This window comes from Oryctolagus cuniculus, chromosome 2 (genome assembly GCF_051225735.1).
Source record: "Oryctolagus cuniculus isolate XC-2025 breed Fujian yellow rabbit chromosome 2, ASM5122573v1, whole genome shotgun sequence".
Classification (NCBI taxonomy): domain Eukaryota; kingdom Metazoa; phylum Chordata; class Mammalia; order Lagomorpha; family Leporidae; genus Oryctolagus; species Oryctolagus cuniculus.
Window position 1 is genome coordinate 154,573,547 of NC_142868.1, and position 24,691 is coordinate 154,598,237.

Sequence of the window (24,691 nt, forward strand, 5' to 3'; positions counted from 1 at the left end):
TTCATAAAGCTCTACCTGTGAAATTTGTATTCATTAAATAAAACCTTTCTTAAAAAGTAATACATATACTATCAACCCATTAACAAAAAACAAACCTATATAAAAGTGTACATTGATACATCTATCAGTAAGTACATTGGTACTTATATATTGTTTATATGTAAATGCAAAGAAAAAGCTCTAGAAGAATATAAATCAAACAAACTATAGTAGTTATCTGTAAACACTGATTGAAGAGGGAACAGTATGAGGAGGACTTGAAATTTTTATCTTACACATTTCTGCATTGTTTGAATTTTCAATAAACATTATTTGTAACAAACAAAATTTGTGAGATTATCTTATTGCTTATCAGAGATACTGAAAATTTCATTCTAAAGATTTTAAAAACATTTTTTTCATGTATACCTGGAATGTTTACTCTCTTACTGTGTTGATTCAGGTCTTTTATTTCTGAAAAATTTGAAGATTATTGATTTAAATATTGATCATTATTTATTTAACATACATGTATTGGAACATCTTGACTTTCTTCCATATTTATCTCTTTCTTTCAGATTTTTTGCCTCTATTTTTGTTTCATTTTTAGTCTGATTTGTTTCATTTTTGTCATCTTTACCTCTCACTGTTCAATTTTGCTGTTCTCCCTTGGGCATTTTTTAATTTATTTTTCATTTTCAAGCTGATTTTTTTTCTTTTTCTTCAGTTTCTTTCAGCTCTTCAGCTCTTTTTCATACCTCTTTTTTAATCTGTTCTGTTTGGGTTTTGGAGAGTATGGGATTTATTTATTTATTCAATTATTGGCAATTTTATATTTACTTCCTTTTTGAGAAAGTTTTCCTTGTATGTACACATGTTAATGGGTTAATAATAGGCTTGCATATTTTTTCTCAGATCCTGAAATGCCTCATAAGGTGAACTTATGTTAACTTCTTACAGTAGTATTTCTGAATATATATATATATATATGTGTATATATATATATATATATATATATATATAAAGCTGGAGGGGGTGGCACTGTGGCATAGCAGGTAAAGCCATGGCCTTTGGACATATGGACACTGGTTCTAGTCCTGGCTGCTCCACTTTGGAACTAGCTGTCTGCTATGGCCTGGGAAAGCAGTGGAAGATGGCTCAAGTACTTGGGCCCCAACACTTGTGTGGGAGACCCAGAAGAAGCTCCTGGCCCCTGGCTTCGTGTCAGCTCAGCTCCAGCCGTCACAGCCATCTGGGGAGTAAACCAGCAGATGGAAGACCTCTCTCTTCTCTCTCTCCGGGTCTGCCTCTCTGTAACTCTGCTTTTCAAATAAATAAATACATCTTTAAAAAAAAAGCTGGAAATAAATTTGGTAGACTTTTTTTGTGGAGTTTGTGAACCCATGTCAGCCATATCTCTTGCAACCAACATTGCTCATTGAAAGTGGGAAGAGCCTTGAAGCTATTCTTGGGTTGTTAAATATTTTTTTTCAAGTGATCCACATCAGTGACTTTAATATTGGGGCAGAAATAAGCTCACTGGTCCGTGGTCCTTTAAACAAAGCAGAGTGCCAATTAGGTGAGGGTAAACAGTGCAACTGTTGCAAGCACCTTGTCTTCAACACAGTCCCGCAACTCTCCATTTTTAGGCAACTCTTGCTCCTGGTTCCTCTTAGCATTGATATAGCCACTGAGGTGGGAGGCCCAGCTCCGTCTTTCATGCGGTCTTTTACTTTGAGCTTTATCTTGTCAGGATCCTGCATAACAGTGTGCCGAGTGAGGCTTTGTTTCACGGTGAACATTCTGCCGCAGCCCGTGTGCTCACACACAAAAGGACGCTTTTCCTCATGGAAGGAGAGGATGTGGCTGGGCAGATTAAACACGGTGGTGTAGGTCTGCCCACTGTCTTCCGGTGACACACATCCCTCGGCCCAGTGTGGGTCTTCCTTTGTTGCTTAAGCTAATCTTTGAGCTTAAACGTTTTCTGGCCTACTTTACAGGTTATTTCCTCTGGTGGAGCAGACAAATTAACCATCTTCCCCATCTGTGACACTTTGTGGGCTTCTTTTGTGTGTTTCAAGAGCTCTGACTATGTTTTGGCCACAAAAGGATATCCCTTTTGACATGTGTAACCCTGGTGGACCTTGGCGTGCCGTTTCAGCCTGCCGGGTGAGGTGAAGTGTTTACCACATCCCTCCTGGGCACACCTGGCACTTGGAAGGTTTTTGGCCATGAGAGACACCCACTTGAAGGGTGGCTCCTTGGTGTGCTGGCTCTGATGTGTCTTCAGCTGCTGGTGTTTCCTAAAGGTCTTCTGGCAATCTTCCCAACTGCACCGTGTAGGAAGCGTCTGTTAGTTACATAGTGCTTTTGCTGGTTTTCGTGTTTGCATTCCAATGTTTCTTCAATCAGATTTTGTGTTGAATTTTTGATCACAGTCACTCCTGTGCAGACAAACGGCTTTTCTCCAGGATGGATCAGTGCATGGTGACTCAGATGGTAGTCTGTGATGAAGGCCTTGCTACAAGCCCAGTGATCACAAACAAACGGTCTCTCCCCTATGTGCTTGTACAGGTGCACGTCTAGTTTGCAGGCCATGTTGCAACTGGCATTGCAGTCAGGGAAAGAGCAAATGAACCTCCTAGAGTGTGGCACTGAATTCTCACTGGTGGTGTCAAACGTGACGGTGATGCTCAAGGATGATGGTCAGAGACAACATGGCCTCCGTGACCAAGGCCCTCAGCCCCAGGAGCCAGGGGCCAAGTACATGGCCACATGCAAAGGCACGTGCAGCCACCAAAATATTTCTTGATAAAAACACCAATGCCTTACACCCCATATTTCCTGAACTGTATTCTATCAATAGGTAAGAAAGGTTGGTCCTTGGTTAAATCTCTTTTGTCCTGTGAATTTTATTTGTAGACAAAATCCAAGATCATTATTGATTATCATTCATGGAGTATTTGTGTTACTTTGAATATTTTCTTTCTTGCTGTTTTTCATATTACTGGAACCTTTCAAGTCTGTTAGCTATCTTTTTGTTATTGTGCAGAGTGTTGTTTTTTCCTAGACTCTCAGCAAAAACAGGTGTTTCTCTGGTAGATGGTAAGGTTTTTGAGTGCTTATTCATTTTCTTAGTTCAAGTTATCTCTTCAATATGTTCCAAATACTATTACTGTATAATTAAACATTAGCAAATTCATTGATTTCAGATAATGACTTCTCTTTTTTGCTCATGAAGCTTTAATTCAGGCAAGGCTCCATGGTGACAGCTCATTTCTACTCTACTTATTCATATGTCAGCTGACCCACTCATAATTAGGGACTGGAATCAACTAAAACCTTGCTTACTCACATGATGACTGCAATGAACTGGGATTTCAGATCCTCACTATGTAGGTCTCTTCATGTGGTTTCTCTGAATGGGCTAGTTTAGACTTCTCAGCAAATGGCAACTCTGTTCTAAGAGCAAGCTTTACAAAGCAAGAAGCTCTTGGAAGCCAGTTAATGTTATGATGTAGGCTAGCAAGTCATGCATCCTCATATAAGATTTATCCAGTGAGGCTGTCATAAAAACCCACCCATGATCAAAGAGAAGCGAAATAGGTTACATACCTTGACAGGTTCTAGAGAAGTATGTGGAACTAGAAATATTGCTGTGGTCACTTTGGAAACATACAGGTGAGGGTGATTATCTGGAATGAAGAGAAGAAAGGCCAGTGGCAGAGCTGGACAGGTAACCAACTGTGCTTCATTGAATGGAAGTCATGGAATCCCACATCTCAATGAGAATGTATGGCAGGGCATCCTCAACATTATTATAGGAAAGCTGAGGAAGATGGGAGATACTGGAATCAGTTCTACAAGCATTCACGGTGCTGCAGGTGATCATATTTTGGACAATACCTTCACTGTGAGAACATCTTTGTGCTGTTGATTCTTTTAAAAAAAATTGGTAGAATTGGGCAGAATTACAAAATTGGCTTAAGTTATAGAATAATATTTCTTAAATCTTTGCCTTCCACATACTGGTTAGTGGTCATAATGCTTGTTTTAATATAAAACCAAATCATTGATTTTTGAAAAATTGAAAGAAAAACCAGGTTTGTGGCATTAAAAATATTTATATAATTAAAACGCTATTCAGTTAGTGGGATGATATCATTTCAGCTTTTGAGTAATGTGTATAGGCTTATAATCATAGGTACCTGAGGCCAAAGATCACATCTCACACTTATTGTTTTTATTTTTATTCCTTCCATTCTTCTATATCAAAACCCCACCAACTATTATAGATCATTGAAAAGGGCAACTGTCATGTGGTAGCACTTTGTAGATAAAATCTGAATCTGAAATTATGGGGAGTTCATTCAACAAAGACATCAGCTTTTGGTCAAATGCTCAGACATTGTAATGAGCACATCACCCCTGAAAGCAGAAAGACTGGATGTTTTTAGAATAGAGGGCAAATGATATTCAGCCTCTGGTTTCTTTTTACTTTTGCAAAATTTAACATTCTGTTGAAATATTTTGTTATACCTTAAAAATATATCCAATAATGCACTATTATCTGCTTAGTCCAATAGATAAATAAAAGTATTAGGGAAGAATAAAATTATCTTAGACTGAGTCTTTTATATCTAAGTTTGGTCCTTTTATCCAAGTCCAGGGAATAAGAGAGGGAAGAGATGTATAATTTGGGGCATGCTCGGGTTGACTTGCCCCAATTGGTAGAGTTGGAAACATACCAGGGGATTCCAATTGAATCCCATCAAGGTGGCATGTGCCAATGCCATCTCACTATCCCAAGTGATCAATTTCAGTTCACAATTGATCATAATGAAAGGACTAAGAGTCAAAGGGAGCACATAAACAAGTCTAGTATCTGCTAACACCAACCGATAGAATAAATAAAGGGGAGAGTGATCCAACATGGGAAGTGAGATACTCAGCAGACTCATGGAATGGCGGATGTCCTAAATAGCACTCTGGCCTCAGAATCAGCCCTAAAGGCACTTGGATCTGGCTGAAAAGCCCATGAGAGTATTTCAGGCATGGAAAGCCAAGACACTCTGGCAAAAAGATCTCTGTGAGTGAGATCCCAGTGGAAAGAACAGGTCTTCAAAGAGGGAGGTGCCTTTCTCTGAAGGGAGGAGAGAACCTCCACTTTGACTATGACCGTGTCTAAACAAGATAAGAGTCGGAGAACTCAAGGGGCTTCCATAGCCTTGGAAACTCATAACTGGTGCATAGGGAGATTACTGATGCCATAGACAGGAGTGTCAATTGGTAAAGTCAACAACAGGAGTCACTGTGCACTTACTCCTCATGTAGGATCTCTGTCCTTAACGTGCTGTACACTGAGGCTTAATGCTATAACGAGTACTCAAACAGTATATTTCACTTTGTGTTTCTATGGGGGTGCAAACGATTGAAATCTTTACTTAATGTACACTAAACTGATCTTCTGTAAAAAAAAAAAAAAAGAAATTATCAATTCCCAACTTGATTCTCACTGGGATTAAACATGACAATAGGTCTGATCTGATTTCATCATCATTTAAAAAAAATCATCTATTATTTTTCACTTTATGTTTCTGTGTGGGAGCAAACTGTTGAAATACTTACTTAAGGTATACTAAGCTGATCTTCTGTATATTAAGATAATCGAAAATGAATCTTGATGTGAATGGAAGGGGAGAGGGAGTGGGAAAGGGGAGGGTTGTGGGTGGGAGGGACGGTATGGGGGGGGAAGCCATTGTAACACATGAGTCGTACTTTGGAAATTTATATTCATTAAATAAAAGATAAAAAAATGTAATATTTTAAAATATTTAGGTTAGGGCTATTAAATGTTATTTAATATATTACTGAGATATACTACTTATTAAGTCACATAGAATATAGTTATTATTTAGTTAATAATGCTATAAAGAACTATTTTTATATTTTCTCTGATCAATCTCCAAATGTCTATAAGAGCTGGGACTGAATCAGGTCTTCCATATGGGTGGCAGAAACTATCACCTGCTGCCTCTTAGGGTGTGCATTAGCAGGAAATTGGATAGGAAGTGTAGGTGGGACTTAATCTTAGGCAGTTTGATATGAGATGTGGATATCCTATGGGCAGCTTAACAATTTATAAATTTTAATTTACATGCTGAACTTAGTAGTGTGATGAAATCTCATAGTGCCCTACTCTATCCTGCCTGGGACATGGATCACAACCCCTTTACTCAGTGTATACACACTGCATACACAACCTCCTTTAGTCACTTAAAAGCCATCCTGTTTATCAGTCACACTGTCATGGTACTGTAGTGCTTGTGTTTATGTTACCATCATTTTACTTAATGATGGCCCCAAAGTGTGAGGGTAGTGATGCTGTCAATTTGGATATGCCAGAAAAATTCTTCCTTTAAGTGAACAGTTGTAATTTTATTCACATAATTTTATTATAGTGTATTGCTGTGATTTTTATATTTTGTTATTGCTGCTGTTCATCTCTTTCTGAGCCTAATTTATAAACTAAATTATAAATATATTTATAAACTAAATTTATAAACTAAAATTTATAAACTAAATTTTACCAAAGGTATGGATTTATAGGAAAAGAATGTAGCATATACAGAGTTCACGATTATCTAAGTTTTAGGCATCCACTAGGATCTTGGAAAATATCCCCCAGAGATAATGGGGGACTACTTTATTCATACTCATTTGTTCTGAGAGACCACTTATCTGTTAATGGTCTTAGTGGCTTTGAGATGGTAGTTTCCTGTTATCTCAAGGCTTACAGAGTATGGTTTGATTTTTTTTTGCTTGGGAGACATACAGAGCCCCTGCCTGGACAAGGCTCCTACTGTTTTAGGGTGCCAAGTCTCACCCAGATTGACCTATAATTCATTACATGCTCATTAACATGCTAAATGGCACACCTACCGCAGCACTGACAAGAAATCTATTTGCCACCATTTTTCACTCCTTTTATGGCTGATAAATTTCAGGAAATCTCCACCTACTTCCCTCCCAAACCGTTAACTCTAATGGACCTTCTCTGCTTCTATAGGCACTTGCTAGTATATAGTGCTCCATCTTCCTACAAGAAAGTCGAAAGGGTGAGATATTTTTATATGCCAACTTAGCATACTTAGGAGCAGGTACAGGACTTAGTTCAACCAATCAGGTACTATATTTTAGGACATGGAGTTTTCAATCAGTCATTTTCTCTCATTTATCCAAAGACCTTTTTGTACCATACTAGGCACTGAGAATACAACAGTAATCAAAGTCCTTGTTCTCATGAAGTTTTTCATCTAGTAGAAGGCTGCAGATAACAAAAAGTAAGTGAATGTATTACGTGTCAGATAATAAATACTATGAAGACAAATGGAGGTTAGAATGACTGCTAGAAGTTTTCTAGACAAGGTGGACAGCAAAGAGCTCTCTTGTTAGTGATATTTGAGCAGAAATTTAAATGAAAACTAGAGTCTTTCAATTGTCTGGGGAAAGGGTGTTACATCTAAGAAATAGTCAAATCACGGAGTCTAATTGGATATGTTTGACTTGTTCTTAAGATAGCTCTGAAGCCAGAATAGATGGAGAGGCAAGGGTAGGCAGTCAGGTCAAAGAGGTAACAGGGACCAGATTATGTAGGGTTTTATGTACGATGATAAGGAATTTATATTTTGTCCTAAGAGAAATTTTGGGGTATGAGGGTCACACAAACTGGTCCATACAAGATACTGTACAGAGGTGTACAGAGGTAAAAGTCCATGGAGATGATCTGAGAGTCCAGGGCTTCATATTCTTAAATAGGTACCCAAGGCATGATGTTAGATGTTAAGATGCATGGCAGTAGCTGAAGCAGCATCAACTTTTCTTATTCCATTGTATTTACTCCCACCCCCTTTGGAAACAAAAGGGCCTTAGTGATTTGTGAGTTTGGAGGAAAGAAGTACATATGTTTAGCTCAGTGTTATCTTCTCTTTGCTTTTGCCTGTCTACAAAAGGGCTCCTGCCTTAGAGTAATGCTCTTGCCTCTTTCAAAGAAGACTGGTGACTGCCTACCTGTGGCATACGTGGAGGGAAGTGGTTTTACCTGAATCACCATAAAGCAACCCAGCTTTTTCGATAATAACTTTGATAACTTGCTCCTACGTTTCTGACTCAAGTGTCATTCTAGACTTGGCTTCTAATGCAGAACCTCAGAGATGTGGTTTTTTTTTTTCCCCGTTTTGAAGCCTGTTTGGTCAGCCTTGTGTTGATTCTGTATAAGCACTGAATTGTCTTTCAACTAAATTCACAGTTTACTTGCTGTAGATAGTCAGTTACGGGTGCTTTAAACCAAACACCATAACCAATACAATCATTTAGTCCTCATTCTAGACAAACTTCATTGATTTGACAGAAAGGTCATTCTGCTTTGCTTGAAAATTGCTAAAATGGTTGCATGTTACTCTTTGACATTTCATTACAAACAATGCACAGGGGAATGAATCACCAGTCCAGGAAAACTCAATTTTCAGATAATTATCATTGTACTTTGTACTCCTATTCTGTCGTTGTGACGGTCTATGATAAATTCTCTCAGTCACTGACTCACTTGGATGAGCTTTACAGGTTCACTTTCTGTAGTCTTTCTGGAGTCAGGTATAACTATGTTTATGACATTCTTCAGGGTGGTACTTCTTACCTTGTAGTTTTAAACCTTAATTTTACTCATTCATTCATGACATTAGAGCCATTGTTTCACTTTGGAGGATTGGTGCATAATGATGGACTGTAGTACCATCAAAAGTATAAGTGTAAAAAATCATATAGGAATGTGAATATATTGGTTCAGATAGATGATATGCTGGCCAACATAGGCTAATGAATACTGCCTTCACAGCGCTTTAGATGGCATTTATGGACAAGGATTAGTACAAATCTCACAAGAGTTCTTTGGCAAACATAGTTAACCTTATTCTGATTACATGTTGCTGAGTAACAGACTTTTTTCTTATGGTTTGAGTGTGTCCTCCCAAGTCCGTGTGTTGCAAATGAAATCCTTAAGCAAACAGTGTTGGACGATGGGGCCCAAAAAGAGGTGGTGTCCTAGTGAGTGTATTAATACTGTTATCACCCACAGGAGTGGGTTAGTTGTCAGGAGAGTAGATTTTTTCTAAAAGCAAGTTTGTCCCTCTCTTGCTCTCACCCTCTCATCCTCTCTTGCCTTTACGTCTTCTACCAGGGGATGATGCAGCATAAAGGACCCCGCCAGATGTGAGACTCTTGATCTTGGATTTCCAAGTCTCCGGAGTGCTCAGAAATAAATTTCTTTTTGTCCATATTATCTGATCTGCGTTATTCTGTTTTAGGAACATAAAATGGACTAGGAGACTATCCTAAAACTCTGTGATGAAAGCTTCATGATCAAGCTGTATCTCATCATTCTGTGAATTGTAATTTGGGCAGGACTTTGCTGGTTGGTTTTTCTGCTCCCCTTGGCATTGACAGATGTTAGTCGTAATCAGTGATAAAGGTTAGGGTGAAGCAAAAGTTCCAAGAGGCTTTCCTCACATTCCTGTTGATGTAGCGGCAATGACTGGAAAGCTGAGATCAGCTGGAACCTGGAGCTTCCTCTCTCTGCTCATCCAGATAGTCTTGAAATATCTTCGTGCGGAATGTAAAACAGGGTATGTGGATTAGTAACTTAGTCATCCAAAAGCAACTTCCCAAGAGACCCAGGTGTATACCTCAAGGTTTTAAATAAAATATGGAGGTCCTCAAAGTCACTTTTGCATTCTACAGATCAAATAAATCACCAACGTGAGGCTGGTTTCATGGGCAGGGAAGTTAGACTATTTCTCGATGAGAGAAATGTCAAATATGTTCTAATTGTCTAAATCCACATTGTGAAATGTATTAAATAAATGTGAACAACGTTGCTGCATTATTTTGGTCTTTGAAATAAATAGTATGCAGACTGCTTGGGACCACCAGTATGTCCATGGATGATATTTTGAGAAAATGTTTGTCTAGAAAATGAGGTCGATCCTAAAAACAATTCCTAAAACTCCTGAGTACTTATACGAAATATGAACATATAATATGATCTCCACTCCTTTAAGGGAACAATGTAATACAATGGTTAGTGTAATCTATAGAGATAAGTTGCCTGAGGCTCAAAGCCAGGGGCTGATTTATTGGCTATATCATATGCACAACTGTTTTAATGCCTCTTGTTTTTCTTATTTTCTTCCTCTCTACCTTGAGATAGCAATATTTTAAGTTACCAGGTTGTTTTGAGAATTAAACAATAAATTGGAAGTGAAGAATTAAACAGAAGTCTTGGTACACAGTATCACTCAATATATGTTAACTACAAATTGTTAATATTGATAAATTTTTCTGGGCTCCTGAGTCTCCTTGGTATTGGGCATTGCTTTAAGAGGAAGAGATATTTAGGGAATGAGTTATTGACAATATGTGAATCTATGCTAGTCAAGGATTCTTTTATGCTACTTGTTAGATTTTGTTCTCTTGATTTCTGTAGTGCAAAATCGAAGAACAGGAGAGAATTAGGCTGTAGGGACTCTTGGGTCAATAGAATAGAATGAAGAGATGGAAACAATGGGTCAATTCATTAAACAAAAACCGAATCAAATCAAAAGAAAGCATACTCTTGTTTCAGGCAGATTCTATGAGTGTCCTTTTTTCTTTCAATATACATTTGATTATAGACTTTTTTATCTTTGATTTTTTATTTAGTAAATATAAATTTCCAAAGTACAGTTTATGGATTACATTGGCTTCCCCCCCCCATAACTTCCCTCCCACTCGCACCCCTCCCATCTCCCACTCCCTCTCCCATTCCATTCACATCAAGATTCATTTTCAATTATCTTTATATACAGAAGATTGATTTAGTATATATTAAGTAAAGATTTCATCAGTTTGCACCCACACAGAAACACCAAGTGTAAAATACTGTTTCAGTACTAGTTATAGCATTACTTCACATTGGACAACACATTAAGGACAGATTCCACATGAGAAGTAAGTACACAGTGATTCCTGTTGTTGACTTAACAATGTGACACTCTTGTTTATGGTGTCAGTAATCTACCTAGGCTCTAGTCATGAGTTGCCAAGGCTATGGAAGCCTCTTGAGTTCGCTGACTTCGATCTTATTCCAACAGGGTCATAGTCAAAGTGGAAGTCCTCTCCTCCCTTCAGAGAAAGGTACCTCCTTCTTTGCTGGTTCCATTGTTTCCACTGGGATCTCACTCACAAAGATCTTTCATTTAGTTTTTTTTTTTTTTCCCAGAGTATGTTGGCTTTCCATGCTTAAAATACTCTCATGGGCTCTTCAGCCAGATCTGAATGCCTCAAGGGCTGATTCTGAGGCCAGAGTGCTATTTAGGACATCTGCCATTCTATGAGTCTGCTGTGTATCCCGCTTCCCATGATGGATCCTTCTCTCCCTTTTTGATTCTATCAGTTAGGCTTATTTATGTGATCCCTTTGACTCTTAGACCTATCATTGTGATCAATTGTGAACTGAAATTGATCACTTGGACTAGTGAGATGGCATTGGTGCATGCCACCTTGATGGGATTGTATTGGAATCCCCTGGCACGTTTCTAACTCCACCATTTGAGGCAAGTCTGATTGAGCATGTCCCAAATTGTACATCTCCTCCCTCTCTTATTCCCACTCTTATATTTAACAGGGATCACTTTTCAGTTAAAATTTAAACACCTAAGAATAATTGTGTGTTAATTACAGAGTTCAACCAATAGTACTAGAACAAAACAAAAAAAAAAATACTTAAACGGATAAAGTATTACATTGTACATCAACAGTCAGGATAAGAGCTGATCAAGTCACTGTTTCTCATAGTGTCCATTTCACTTCAACAGGTTTCCCCTTTGGTGCTCAGTTAGTTGTCACCGATCAGTGAGAACATATGATATTTGTCCCTTTGGGACTGGCTTAATTCACTCAGCATAATGTTTTCCAGATTCCTCCATCTTGTTGCAAATGACCGGATTTCATTTTTTTTGACTGCTGTATAGTATTCTATAGAGTACATGTCCCATTATAGATTTTTTTCTATACTGAATTATTTAAGTATAGTATAGGTAGTAAAAAAAATCACATATTGGGAACTCAAAGCTTTCATTCTACAGTTTGTTGTATCATTAGGGCTTAGAAATGGCTATTTGTGACATCAAGAATACACTGGCTTAAGTAAGAGATTATTTTTTTCCATTTCATGTAGAGTTTGGGGATAGTCAGTTCAGAGTTTAGACTTCAGGTCCTTCCACCTGCGGCTCAGTTATGTGTTACTTTGACTTCTAAGAATTAGACCCATGATGGTTTCTGGAGCTCAAGAAATTACATTTGCTTCCCTAATCTTAGGAAAGAGCATGCCTAGCACTGTAAGAATACGTTCTGAAAGATTCTAGTGGCTCTTTGATTTAAAACACTCAAGATTCTTTCTGATGCCAGATATGTTGTTCAGTATCAGTTCTTCAATCCTCTGACAACAACTGGGGTCTAACAATTCAATTTTATTCAATTCCAGTACTGTCTTCCTGTGGTTAGTGTCAGATTCCCCAATTTAAATGATTTAGTCCCACAAGACATCCTCTACTTTGGATACCTATTTTGCAGGTTGTCCACACTTCTGCCTCACTGACATCAAATTTTGGCTTTCTCACCTCCCACCACCAAGTTTTGATAATTTTCTGTAGCAACTCACAGAACTCAGGAAAACTACTTATGTTTGCCAGGTCATTATAAAGGATACACATGAATATTATTGATAAAGAGGTACAGAGAGCAAGGCCTGGTTCCCAATGCAAGAGTTTCTGCCCCCTTGGAGTTGAGGTTCACAACCTTCTATTATATGGATATGTTCATTAATAACAAAGATCCTCAAATTTCATTGTTTAAGTTTTTATAGAGCTCAGTCTTCAGATCATCTAGTCTCCCAGAATTCCATGGTACTTACAGTGCCAACTCTCTAATCAAAGTTTGGGCTTTTTAGTGACAAACCCTATCCTGAGGTTATCTAAGGGCCCCACCCTATGACTTCATTAGCATAAACTTATATGTAGTGGAAATGAGCTCATTATGACTAAGATAAGATAATCTTATCACTCCAGAAGTTCCAAGGGTTTTAGGAGATATGTGTGAGGCACTGGGGACCAATGCCAATTTTTTTTTAATCATACCACAAGTCCACTGACCAAATTTAGTTACAGGGATTTATCTAGTTGTAAGGAGTCTCAGTGATGTTATCAATATGGATTTTATTTGCAAGGGAAGAATGTATCCTGGGGGAAAATTCCCTGTTCCTTCATGAATGGATTTTCCATTCATTAATTAAAGTTTCTGGATTCAGTTTTAATAATTTTTAGTAAAGACCTGGATGTCATTGGAACGATTTCCCAAATGTTGTTAGCCTCACTGTTGTTAGAGTCCTGAATGTTTGACAAAGTCATCATTGCCAGTCAGTTTAGACTCTTATCTGGGGTATTAGTCTGTGTCTCTGCTTATTCTTATGTCAGTTTGTTATAGGGGTCCTTAGCTCTAGCCATTGGTTTCCTGTCTCATTACACTATGATTGAGGAACACAAAGAAGGGTGAGCAGAGAATCGAAGTTTATTGAAATGAAGGAAAAGTACCCACAGTAGCAGGGGTCCCTGAGCAGAGATGCCATTAAGGGGAAGTTGTCTAGGGGTTTATATTCTTTGGACTATGAGGAAGATTTGTAGGGTTTTGTAAACATGTTGCTTAGTTATGGATGACCTTCTCATTGCTGGGGAGTCAATATGTGGAGCTGGACAGGTCCAGGTGTAACTGCATCCTGTTGTATTTTCAGTTTCTCTATCTTGTTTTTGGGTAGTAAGACATTTTGTTTCAGGCGTGTCTCTTGCATGTCAGGTTTAAGTTTCCTATCTCATGGACCCTTTGTTTCCCTGTCTTCTTCAGGCCTCAGCTATATCCTACCTCAATCTCCCCCACCCCCAAGGGGTGACTCTAACTGCCATTGGGAAACAAGGACAATGACTGCCCTAACTGCTTCCTGCTGGTGAGGGGAATTGGCAGAGGGATGCCCCTCAGAGTGATCTGTCTGACTGACCTCAGTGGAAGGAACTGTTTTCCTGTGAGTCAGAGTATCATTTATAGCTGAATTGCCTATATGAGAATAAATGAAACAGGTGAGCTGATTGCTTATTAGAGGGGTGAAGAGCAGAGGTATGAAGATGACAGCAAGTGGCCCTAAGAGGGGAAGTGATCAGGAAAGTCTAGGAAATATAGGGACCAGAAAATGTTATTTACTTTCATTATTGAGTTCTTGTATCCAGGTAGCCTATTTATAGATCTCGCTGATGTTAGTTTCAACCTGACCTGAATCGTTGATGTAAGTGCAACAGGTTTTATTAATTACATGAAGAAAGGCTCCTTATTCTGCTAGTAGATAGTCTAAGGTGAGTGATTGTCCATGATCACATCTGCCAAAGAGCTGTAAGTGAGACAACCAGTGAGGACATCACCAGATTTTTGGAATGTCCACTCCAGAGACTGAGTCAGGGCTTGAAGAGTCGTCTCATGCAAATCCTCCCCATGAGAAGACAGTGGCAACAGCAGCACTGCTCTGGCTATGATTAGACCAGTAACTCTCCAGGAACGCTGGTGGGAACTGATATTTTTAAAAATGAATACACATCCTGGGATGATTGTCCACAAGATTCACTCTTCTCTCATCAGAGAATTATCCAACTGAGAGAAAGCAAATACCTCATGGAGCTGTAACTAGTTACTAGGGGGTGCCATGTCACTAGACATGTCCATGGGGGGCTGTGATTCTGGAAATACTTAAGGATAGAATATGGGACCAATTAGGTGATTTGGTGATATTTCAGTCAAACAAAGATGTCTCTCTCCAGAAGGGGAGTTAGGCTCTCTGGAAAGATTAAGAAGATATGAGTAAAAAAAAAAAAAAAAGAAGAAGAAAGTTATCCCAGTTACTGATTAGGAGTCTGGTAAAATATCTTACCAGGGGCTTTCCTGAGATGACTCTCAGTCATGCTATGGGAAGGGCGGGGGGGCGATTGAAAGAACAGAAAAGTCAGCTCCAGTATCCAAGAGGAAATCAACTTCTTTGCTTTGGAGAGTTAGGACCACCCAGGTCTCTTGAGTGCTGATGGTTCGTGTGGGAGGAGCCTGTGGGGGAAGCCTTGGGCCCCTTCAGCCCTGTTGGGTCATCCAAGGAGGAGAGCCTGACCCCAGAGGCTTTAGTCTCTTGGGGCAGTCAACCCTCCAGTGATCCCCAATACAAATAGGACAGTGCTATGGTTCTTTTTTTCTCCTGAAGATGGGAGTGTGAACATTGCTTCTGGAAGTCTCACATCTGATTACAACCATAGCACTTCAAAGACCCCTGGGGACCCTCAGGTCAGGTTGGCTATGAGGCAGCTACCAGACCTGCAACCTGTGACCTTTTTCTTATCCCTTCTCTCTCATTGTTGGGTCTCCTCCAGGTCCCGATTATAAAAGGCTGAAGTAGTGATCTTTAGGAGATTATCTAATGCATTTTCAGGTCCAGTAGACTGTTTTGAAGCTTTCTTCTAATATCTGAGGCTGACATGGTAATAAACTTATCCTTTAGGATTGCCTGCCTTTCTACTGAAATGAGATAGGAAGGTATATTTGACTAAAGCCTTTCTAAATCTTTCTAAGAAAACTGAGGGATTTTCTTTAGGGCCCTGGTCTATCATAGATAACATGGAGTAAATTAAGGGCTTGGTCTCGGTTATCCTCAGACATTCTTTTATATATATATATATATATATTTATTTATATTTTATTTTATTTAATGAACATAAACTTCCAAAGTACAGCTTATGGATTACAATAGCTTCCCCCCCATAACTTCCCTCCCACCCACAACACTCCCCTCTCCCACCACCTCTCCCCTTCCATTCACATCAAGATTAATTTTCAATTATCTTTATATACAGAAGATCAATTTAGCATATATTAAGTAAAGATTTCAATGGTTTGCACCCACACAGATATACAAAGTATAAAATACTATTTGAGTACTAGTTATAGCATTAATTAAACACCTAAGAGTAATTATGTATTTTTTTTTTTGACAGGAAGAGTGGACAGTGAGAGAGAGACAGAGAGAAAGGTCTTCCTTTGCCATTGGTTCACCCTCCAATGGCCACCGCAGCTGGCGCGCTGCAGCTGGCGCACCGCGCCTATCCGAAGGCAGGAGCCAGGTACTTCTCCTGGTCTCCCATGGGGTGCAGGGCCCAAGCACTTGGGCCATCCTCCACTGCACTCCCTGGCCACAGCAGAGAGCTGGCCTGGAAGAGGGGCAACCGGGACAGAATCCGGCGCCCCGACCAGGACTAGAACCCAGTGTGCCGGCGCCAGGCGGAGGATTAGCCTATTGAGCTGCGGCGCCACCCTGTAATTGTGTATTAATTACAGAGTTCAACCAATAGTTTTACGTAGAACATAAAAAATACTAAAAGGGTATAGTATTAAGTTCTTTTTTTTTCTTTTTTTGTTTGTTATATAGTTTTTTTTTATTTAATAAATGTGAATTTATGAAGTGCAACTTTGTAAATTTGTATTGTTGTGCCCCCCCCCCCGCAACTTCCCTCCCTCCCGTGGCCCTCCCCTCTTCCACTCCCCCTCCCATCCCGCCCTTCATCGAGTTTCATTTTCAATTACCTTCATATACTGAAGATCAACCCAGCATATACTAAGCAAGGATTTCAACAGGCTGCACTCACACAACCTCACAAGGTACAGGGTATTGTTCGACTAGTAGTGTTGTTTTTTAAGTTTCATAGTAGAACACATTAAGGACAGAGATCCTATGTGGGGAGCATGTACCCAGTGACTCCCGTTGTTGATTTAACAATTGGCACTCTTATTTATGACGTCAGCAATCACCTGAGACTCTTGCTATGAGCTGTCTAGACTATGGAAGCCCCTTGAGTTCACCGACTCTGAACTTGTTTAGTCAAGGCCGTATCACAGTGGAGGTTCCTTCCTCCCTTCAGAGAAAGGCGCCTCTCTCCTTGATGGCCTGTTCCTTCTGCTGGGGTCTTGTTCACCAGGATCTTTCATTTAGATTGTTTTTTTTTTTGCCACCGTGTCATGGCTTTCCATGCCTGTGAGACTCTCGTGGACCTTTTAGCCAGATCCAAATGTCCCAAGGGTTGATTCTGAGGCAGGAGTGCTGCCATTCTGTGAGTCTGCTGTGTGTCCTGTTTCCCCTGCAGGATCATTCTCTCCCTTTTAATTCTATCCTTCGTTATTTGCTTACACTGGTCTTATTTGTGAAATCTCATTGACACATACCCTATCTTTTTGATCGGTTGTGTATTTATACTTATCACTTTACCAAGTGCGCTGGCATTGGCACCTACCTCCTTGGTAAGATTGAGTTGAAATCCCCTGGCACATTTCTAGTTCCACCATTGGAGGTAGGTCTGAGTGAGTATGTGCCAACCTATATATCTCCTCCCTCTCTTCTTCCCACTCCTATATTTAACAGAAATCACTTTTCTGTTAATTTTATACGCCTAAGAATGATTGTGCATTGATTACAGAGTTCAACCAGTGATCTTATGTAGAACAAACAGAGCAAAAAAAATAACAACAACTAAAATACTAAAAGGAATAAAATAGTAAGTTGTTCTTCAACAGTCTATACAAGGGTATCATTTTAGATGCTTGTTTAGTTGCTATCGATCAGGGAGAACATATATGTGCCCCTTTTGGACTGGCTTATTTCACTCAGCATGATGTTTTCCAGATTCCTCCATTTTGTTGTAAATGCCCGGATTTCATTGTTTTTTACTACTGTATAGTGCTCCATAGAGTACATATCCCATAGTTTCTTTATCCGGTCATCCATTGAAGGACATTTAGGTTGATTCCATGTCTTAGCTATTGTGAATTGAGCTGCAACAAATATTGAGGTGCAAATGGCTCCTATTTTCTCCCCTTTAATTCCATTTGGGTAAATTCCAAGGAGTGGGATGGCTGGGTCCTATGGTAGGGCTCTATTCAGGTTTCTGAGGACTCTCCAGACTGTCTTCCATAGTGGCTTTACCAGTTTGCATTCCCACCAACAGTGGATTAGTGTCCCTTTTTCCCAACATCCTCTCCAGCATCTGTTGTTGGTTGATTTCTGTATGTAAGCCCATCTAACCAGAGTGAGGTGAAACCTCATTGTGGTTTTGATCTGCATTTCCCTGATGGCAAGGGATCCTGAGCATTTTTTCATGTGTCTATTGGCCATTTGGATTTCCTCTTTTGAAAAATGTCTGTTAAGGTCCTTGGCCCATTTTTTTTATTGGGTTGTTTGTTTTGATTTTGTGGTGTTTTTTGATCATTTTATAGATTCTAGTTGTTAATCCTTTATCTGTTGTGTAGTTTGCAAATAACGTCTCCCATTCTGTTAGTTGCCTCTTCGCTTTCCTGACTGTTTCCTTTGCTGTAAAGAAACTCTTCAATTTGAGGTAATGCCATTTATTTATTTTATCTTTGATTACCTATGCCTCTGGGGTCTTCTCCAGGAATTCTTCACCTGTTCCAATATCTTGAAGGGTTTCCCCTATGATCTCAATTAGTTTCATGGTGTCATGGCGCATCTCTAGTTCTTTGATCCATGTTGAGTAGATTTTTGTATAAGGTGTAAGATAGGGGTCTTGCTTCATACTGCGACATGTGGACATCCAGTTTTCCCAGCACCACTTGTTGAAGAGGCTGTCCTTGTTCCAGGGGTTGGTTTTAGGTCCTTTGTCGAATATGAGTTGGTTATAGATGTTTGGATTGATCTCCGGTGTTTCTATTCTGTTCCATTGGCCTATCCATCTGTTTTTGTACCAGTACCAGGCTGTTTTTATTATAACTGCCCTGTAGTATGTCTTGAAGTCTGGAATTGTGATGCCTCCGGCCTTGTTTTTGTTGTAAAGGATTGCTTTAACTACTCTCAGTCTCCTGTTTCTCCATATGAATTTCAGCATCGTTTTTTCTAGGTCTTTGAAGAATGACTTTGGTATTTTGATTGGTATTGCATTGAACTTGTAAATTGCTTTTGGGAGAATGGACATTTTGATGATATTGATTCTTCCAATTCATGAGCATGGGAGGTTTTTCCATTTTTTTGTGTCGTCTTCTATTCCTTTCTTTAGTGTTTTGTAATTTTCATCATAGAGGTCTTTGACATCCTTGGTTAAACTTATTCCAAGGTACTTTATTGTTTTTGTGGCTATCGTGAATGGAATTGATCTTAGAAGTTCTTCCTCAGCCCTGGCATTATCTGTGTATACAAAGGCTGTTGATTCCTGAGCGTTGACTTTGTATCCTGCTACTTTACCAAACTCTTCTGTGAGTTCCAATATAGTCTCTTATAGGAGTTTATCGGGTCCCCTATATAAAGTATCATGTCATCTGCAAATAGGGATAGTTTAACTTCCTCTTTTCCCATTTGTATCCCTTTAATATCTTTTTCTTGCCTGATGGCTCTGGCTAACACTTCTAGGACTATATTGAATAGAAATGGTGAGATTGGGCATCCCTGTCTGGTGCCAGTTTTCAATGGAAATGCCTCCAACTTTTCCCATTCAATATGATGCTGGCCATTGGTTTATCATAGACTGCCTTAATTGTTTTGAGGAATGTTCCTTCTAACCCCAATTTGCTTAGGGTTTTCATCATGAAAGGGTATTGTATTTTGTCAAATGCTTTCTCTGCATCTATTGAGATAATCACATGATTTTTGTTTCTCAATTTATTAATGTGATGTATTACATTTATTGACTTTCAAATATTGAACCATCCCTGCTTAACAGGGATAAATCCCACTTGGTCTGGGTGAATGATCTTTCTGATGTGCAGTTGGATTTGGTTTGCCAGAATTTTGTTGAGTATTTTTGCATCTATGTTCATCAGGGAGATAGGTCTGTAGTTTTCTTTCTCTGTTGTGTCTTTTCTGGGCTTAGGAATTAAGGTGATATTGACTTTGTAGAAAGAATTTGGGAGGATTCCCTCCCTTTCAATCGTTTTGAATAACTTGAGAAGAACGGGGGTTAGTTGTTCTCTAAATGTCTGGTAAAATTAGGCGGTGAAGCCATCCGGTCCTGGGCTCTTCTTTTTCGGTAGTGCGTTTATTACTGATTCAATTTCTTGCATGGTTATGGGTCTGTTTAGATTTTCAATATCTTCACGGCTCAGTTTGGGAAGGCTGTATGTGTCCAGGTATCTATCCATTTCTTCCAGGTTCCCCAATTTGTTAGCATACATCTCTTTGTAGTGGATTCTGATGATTCTTTTTATTTCTGTTGTGACTGTTGTTACATTTCCATTACTATGTTTGATTTTACAGATTTGGGTCTTCTCTCTCTTTTTTTTGGTTAGTTGGGCCAATGGTGTGTCGATTTTGTTTATTTTTTCAAAGAACCAGCTCCTGGTTTTGTTGATCTTTTGTATTGTTTTTTTTGCTTTCAATTCGGTTTATTTCTTCTCTGATCTTTAATATTTCTTTCCTTCTTGTGGATTTGGGCTTGATTTGCTGCTGTTTTTCTAAATCCTTGAGGTGCATGGAGAGTTCATTTGTTTGGTTCCTTTCCAGCTTCTTGATGTAGGCACCAATTGCTATAAACTTCCCTCTTAGCACTGCTTTTGCTGTGTCCCACAGGTTTTGATAGGTTGTGTTATCATTTTCATTTGTTTCTAGAAATCTTTTGATTTCTCTTTTAATTTCTTCAACAAACCACTGTTCATTTAGGATCGTGTTGTCCATTCTCCATATATTTGCATATGGTATAGAGATTCTTGGGTTGTGGATTTCCAGTTTCACTGCGCTATGGTCTGAGAAGCTGCATGGTATAGTTTCAATTTTTTTGAATTTGTTGAGGCTCCCTTTATGGCCTAGCATATGGTCAATCCTATAGAACGTTCCATGTACTGGGGAGAAATACATGAACTCTGTGGCTGTGGGGTGGAAGGTTCTGAAGATCTCTATTAGGTCTATTTGGTCTATAGTGTCAATTAACTCTGTTGTTTCCTTGTTGAATTTCTGACTGGTTGATCTGTCCATTGGTGAGAGTGGGGTATTGAAGTCCCCTGTTACTATTGTATTTGAATCTATATCTCCCTTTAAATCCTTTAGTAATTCTCTCAGGTAGCCAGGTGCCCTGTAATTAGGTGCATATACATTTATAATAGTAATGTCTTCCTGTTGGATACATCCTTTAATCATTATATAGTGCCCTTCTCTGTCTCTTTTGATAGTTTTTATGTTAAAGTCTATTTTGTCTGATATCAGGATGGCCACACCAGCTCTTTTTTGATTTCTGTTAGCTTGGAGTATCTTTTTCCATCCTTTCACTTTCAGTCTGCGTGCATGTTTGCTGATAATGTGTGTCTCCTGAAGGCAGCATATAGATGGATTCTCCTTCTTGATCCAATCAGCTAGTCTATGCCTTTTGGTAGTAGAATTAAGACCATTCACATTCAGTGTGATTACTGTTAAGTACTGTCTTTTCCCATTCATGTTTCCTAAACGAGCTGTTTATGTATTTTGAACTTTGTAGGTTACTCTACATTCGCTTTTTTTTTTAGTGAAGTTCTTGTTTTTGTATTTCTGGGTGCAGCATGTCTTTGAGCAAGTGTTGTAGGGTTGGACGCGTAGATACAAATTCTTTCAGTTTCTGTTTGTCTTGGAAGATCTTTATTTCCCCTTCATTCATAAATGATAGCTTTTCAGGGTATAGTATTCTAGGTTGCCACTGTTTGTCTTTTAAAACTTGAAATATATCATGCCATTGTCTCCTTGCCTGTAGTGTTTAGCAGTGAGAAGTCTGGGGTGAGTCTGATTAACTTACCCCTGAATGTGATTTGTCATTTTTCTCTGGCACATTTTAGGATTTGTTCTTTGTGTGTCACTGAGCTGAATGTTGCCACAATGTGTCGCGGTGAATTTCTCTTCTGGTCTACCCTGTTCAGAGTCCTGGCTATCTGTTGAATTTGCCTGTTGTTATCCAGCTGCCTTTGTTTGAAGTTTTCTGATATTATTTCATTGAAAACACCTTCCAATCCATTCTCTCTTTCCACCCCCTCAGGGACTCCTATTATCCGAACATTACACCGTTTCATTGAATCTTGCAGTTCTCTGACCATATTTTTTAATTTTTTAATTTCTTCTTCCTTCGTTTGAACTGACTGTATTATTTCTGGAAGTTTGTCTTCGAATTCTGATATTCGGTCTTCAATTTCATCTGTTCGATTTCTAAGGGATTCCACAGTGTTTTTTATATGGTCAATTGAGTTTTTTATTTCCAGTATTTCATTCTGGCTTCTCTCTAGGATCTCTAATCCTTGGGCTTGTTTTTCGTTCAGCTCTTGACACTGTTTCTCATTATTTCTAAGTATTCTGATTATTAATTTTCTGAATTCTTTTTCTTGCATAGTTTCAAATTATTATTCTTCTTCAGCCTCTGTTATGGTTGGTTTAGCCTGCTCCATTGGCGAGTTTATATGTTCTTCTATATTCTTATTGTGGACTTTTGTTTTGTTTTTTTTGGCATTCTGTCTCGGTGGTTTTTCAGGTTGATTTCCCTCTGCTATGGGCTGCTGTTAGTCTGTACCAATATCCAGTGTAAGCAGGCTGCTCTGCCTTTTAGAGTTTGTTTGATTATTTTTTACTTATTTATTTATTTATTCATTTATTTTTTGTAACTTGAGTGGGCTGGTGTCAGGGCTTTGAGGTGCCAATCTCTGCCTCTTGGGGGGCCGGTTTCCTTATTCCTATGTTTGCCCTTATGTGTCTGTGCCTGGGGTTCATTGGTCAGCCACTCTCTTTCACTGCACCTCCTGTGTGGGGAGTGTCAAGTAGCTCCAGACCATCTTTGGACTCCGCCCCTGCTGCTTCCTCCTTTGGAGCAGAGGCCAGCCTCCTTTAAGCCCGAATGTAAACAAACAAGATGACTGCACTCTGCCAGCTGCAGCTCTGATTGTGGGTTGGGCAGTCCTAAGGATCCTGGCGTTATTGATCCCTCAGTTCGTCCCCCTGAATCCTGCCCTCTTCCTGCGGGTGCTATTCAATTTTTTTTTTCTGGTAACTTGAGTAGACTGGTGTCAGGGCTTTGAGCTGCCCTCCCTGGCTGCCTGCCCCTGCGTGAGGGGTGTTGTGTCACTCCACTCCATCTTTGGGCTCCGCCTCCGAAGGTTAGTGTGGAGGCAGAGGCAGTTCTCTTTTAAGCCCGAATGTAAACAAACAAGATGGCTGCTTCCCGCCTGCTGCAGCTCCGACTTGGGGGAGGGATCCTGGATTGTTCAGTCCCTCAATCAGACCCCTTGAATTGCTCACTCTTTCCGCAGGCGCTACTCACTCTGTTCCGTTTTCTATTTCCTCCCCCACTCAGTTGTGCATGTCTCAGTGTCCGTTCCAGGGTGAGTTGGGGGAGGGGTGGTGGCAGCTGCTACAGCGGTGCTGGGTGAGCGCCCTGTTTCACCTCGGCTTCCAGGGCTGGTGCGTACACACTCCTGCTGGTGTCCTGCTCCTCAGGCGGAGGAGTCCGCGTCCTCCTCGCAGGTCCACCCTGTTTAATCCCCCATTTAAGAAGAGCTTCCCTTTCCCCAAAACTACAAATTCTCACCCCTCTTTGAACCTTCCCTTCCCGGACCATCGGTATGCTCCCTCCCTACTCCGCCATCTTAGTAGCCTCCTCAGTCATTCAAAGACACAAGCAATGAAATGCATTAATAGGATCATTGGTTTCCATTTAGGGTAAGGCTCCTCCTGAGGAATAGCCTACTTTCCTGTAGGATTCAGCAGCCCTTGGCTTCTCTGGTCAGGGGAGGATGTCAAAACCATATAAAGTTCATCCCCCAAAGTTCCTGCTGCTGGAAGAGCAGCCTGTTTTTCAGTCCCTATTAGAGTCTGAATTAGGAGTAACATTACTTCTTTCCAGGAGAGTTCATAAACTTGGGCTAAAGTCTGGAAATCCTCTATGTAGTTACCAGGGTCATCTGAAAATCTGCCTACGTTTGTCTTTATTTGTCTAAGGTCCTGCAGAGAAAAGGTGACCTGAACACATTTGGGGCCACTGAGCCCTCCAGGAATCTCCTAGAGGAGTAAAATATAAGTTAGTAGTCTGGTATCCTGCTTGTTAACATTTAGTTCAGGATGGGGTGGGGAGCATGAGGGAAGAGGAGTGGTAGGTAGAGATATTGGTGTAGTCTGTGCAGCGGGCACCACAGCAGTTGAAGATGGGGAGGCAGCTAGCATCTTATGAGTAACTTGTGATAAAAGTGCCAGATCTACTTTATAGATTTGGGTCAAGGGAACGTGAGAAGGGAGAACAGAGAAGTTTCAGGGCAGAGAGTGACCATAAGTCATGAGGAGTGAAAGGCGTGGAAATGAGTAGAGCACTGTGAGAACTTGGTTGAGTAAGAATGACAGAGAATAGAATACAGAAATCAGTCCTGATAGTCTAGTGGGGAGTTGGCATCTGGGTGTGGTCTTGGAACCTTTGGGTAATGCCAGGGTGTTGCACCAGTCCCAAACCTTCAGTTGCTCCCAGCCTTTATTCCAGTCTCATGTGTTCCTTTCCATGAAAGGAAACTGAGGCAGAATAAGTCCAACATTCCCAGTGCCAGAAGTTGGGGGGTACTG

At 39.8% G+C, this 24,691-nt stretch overlaps 1 pseudogene; it reads right to left on the bottom strand.

Moving 5' to 3' along the window:
• Positions 1 to 1,554: 1,554 nt before the first annotated feature.
• Positions 1,555 to 24,691, bottom strand: part of LOC138848737 (transcription factor IIIA-like) — a 37,991-nt pseudogene continuing 14,854 nt past the window's right edge.